The following is a 2,094-nucleotide window of genomic DNA, read 5'->3' as shown; positions in this document are numbered from 1 at the left end:
CTTGAATTAAGTAATGCCATTATGAAAATATATCTTTAACACGATTTATTTTCCTTTTTCGTTTGCTTTTACTTTTCGTTGTGCGTTTATGTAAGGATGGCTTGCGTTTCTACAGTATTTTGAACCAAAAATATCGAGTTGCGTTTCCCCATCAATAGCGATATTTTTCTACTTTGAGAACTGCGTTGTATTTATCATAACAGTGAATATTTGTCTTGTGTATATCATCTTATTAGTTTTGCGCATAATTTAAGCAGGCGTATTAAATACTGAACAGACTGTAGATTCATCATGGCGTATTAAAATGCAAATTATTACTCCTGTAAATAGTAATTTCAAGGCAAATTAAGTTTATTTCTTCATATAGTTATACTTAGCCGTATCCATACTTAATTTAATAAACACAAGCTGACAAGGCTATCACTTAACTTTATTAAAGACACACACACATACACAGCAAACGTAACGGTTTCGATGTTCTAAAATTTTCTTCTCGGACGACACATTAAGATGTTAGAACATTGAAACCGTCCGCTTGCCGTGTGTATTTTTTTTTAAATAAAAATAAAGTGTGATAGCCTTGTCAGCTTATTTTTATTAAATTATTTCTTCATGTTTAATTTTTCGGCTGTTTCTAGTATACACTACGTGATTTCCTACGGTAAATTGAAATGAAATCTTTGAGTTCTACTTTCCACGGTTATGCCGGTTAGACTAAAGGAGACGGTGATGATGAGTAATGAATGAAATGGTGGAATGAAGAAAGTGGGAGAAAACGGGAGAACCCCTAGGCAACCCACACACACGGTGTTTGTCCACCACAAGGTTCACTTGGTGGGGGCTGGGATCGAACCCGGGACCCCAAGCACCAAAGGTGAACACTCTACCACTGAGCCACCGCGGCCCCTACTGTAATTTGAGTCCGACACTTATAGTACGTATGTGAAGTTAGCCGCCCCCACTTTCAAATTTCGATTCGAAACTGAAGCCAATCGATTGTTTTTCGTTTGTTATTGATTGTTTTGAAGAAAAAATCGTTTGTTTCGAAAAACGTACAGAAATATTCAAAAAATAAAGTTGGGTGGGGCAACTTCACACTAGCCCCCACTTTAAAATTTCGATTCGAAACCGAAGCCAATCGTTTGTTTTTCGTTTGTTATAGATTGTTTTGAAGAAAAAATAGTTTGTTTCGAAAAACGTACGGGCATATTCAGAAAATAAAGTTGAGGAGGGCCAACTGCACGCTGCCCCCCCCACTTTCAAATTTCGATTCCAAACTAATGCCAATCGTTTGTTTTTCGTTTCTTATTGATTGTTTTGAAGAAAAAATCGTTTGTTTTGAAAAAGTTACGGAGATTTTCACTAAATAAAATTTGGTAGTTGGCAATTTCCCGCTGGGCTCTCTAGTATAAAATGTCGACTCAGAACTTAAGCCAATCGTTAGTTTTTCGTTTGTTCTTGATTGTTTTGAAGAAAAAAGTAGTTTGTTTCGCAAAACGTACAGCAATATTCAAAAAATAAAGTTGGGGGGGGGGCAATTCACACTAGCCCCCACTTTAAAATTTCGATTCGAAACCGAAGCCAATGGTTTCTTTTTCGTTTGTTATAGATTGTTTTGAAGAAAAAATCGTTTGTTTCGAAAAACGTACGGACATATTCACAAAATAAAGTTGAGGGGGGGCAACTGCACGCTGCCCCCCCCACTTTCAAATTTCGATTCCAAACTAATGCCAATCGTTTGTTTTTCGTTTCTTATTGATTGTTTTGAAGAAAAAATCGTTTGTTTTGAAAAAGTTGCTGAGATTTTCACTAAATAAAATTTGGGGGTTGGCAATTTCCCGCTGGGCTCTCTAGTATAAAATGTCGACTCAGAACTTAAGCCAATCGTTAGTTTTTCGTTTGTTCTTGATTGTTTTGAAGAAAAAAGTAGTTTGTTTCGCAAAACGTACAGTAATATTCAAAAAATAAAGTTGGGGGGGGGCAAATTCACACTAGCCCCCACTTTAAAATTTCGATTCGAAACCGAAGCCAATCGTTTGTTTTTCGTTTGTTATAGATTGTTTTGAAGAACAAATCGTTTTTTTCTTAAAACGT

Source organism: Thermobia domestica, chromosome 4 (assembly GCF_964235325.1).
Source record: "Thermobia domestica chromosome 4, izTheDome1.hap1.1, whole genome shotgun sequence".
Lineage (NCBI taxonomy): Eukaryota > Metazoa > Arthropoda > Insecta > Zygentoma > Lepismatidae > Thermobia > Thermobia domestica.
Note: the sequence above shows the minus strand (reverse complement) of the source record.